Source organism: Alligator sinensis, unplaced genomic scaffold, assembly GCF_000455745.1.
Source record: "Alligator sinensis unplaced genomic scaffold, ASM45574v1 scaffold299_1, whole genome shotgun sequence".
Lineage (NCBI taxonomy): Eukaryota > Metazoa > Chordata > Crocodylia > Alligatoridae > Alligator > Alligator sinensis.
The window spans coordinates 2,009,168-2,009,827 of record NW_005841981.1 but is presented as its reverse complement, the minus strand read 5'-3'; positions in this window follow the sequence as shown (position 1 = coordinate 2,009,827).

The following is a 660-nucleotide window of genomic DNA, read 5'->3' as shown; positions in this document are numbered from 1 at the left end:
ATGACTTCGTCACACTGCCGACTCATGTTCATCTTGGAGTCCACTAGGACTCCAAGATCCCTTTCCGCTTCCGTGCCACCAAGCAGGTCATTTCCTAGGCAGTAGATGTGCTGGACATTTTTCCTCCCCAGGTGCAGCACTTTGCATTTCTCCTTGTTGAATTGCATTCTGTTGTTTTCCGCCCATATGTCCAACCTGTCCAGGTCTGCTTGCAGCTGTTCCCTGCCCTCTGGTGTGTCCACTTCCCCCCACAGTTTTGTGTCATCTGCACACTTGGACAGAGCACACTTCACTCCCTCGTCCAAGTTGCTGATGAAGACATTGAAGAGTATCGGTCCAAGGACCGAGCCCCGAGGAACCCCACTGCTCACGCCCTTCCAGGTCAATACCGACCCATCCACTACGACTCTCTGGGTATGACCCTCTAGCCAATTTGCCAAGACAAGGCTCTCACTGGGATTGTAGAGAGGCAGCAGAAAGATGCCAGACTAGCAAGCGTCTGTTAGTCTGGCGTCTTTTGTTAGCGGGGGACTGGAAAAGGGCCAATGTGGTCCCCATTTTCAAGAAGGGGAGGAAGGAGGACCCAGGCAACTATAGGCCAGTCAGTCTCACCTCCATCCTAGGCAAAGTCTTTGAAAAAATTATCAAGGCTCACATTTG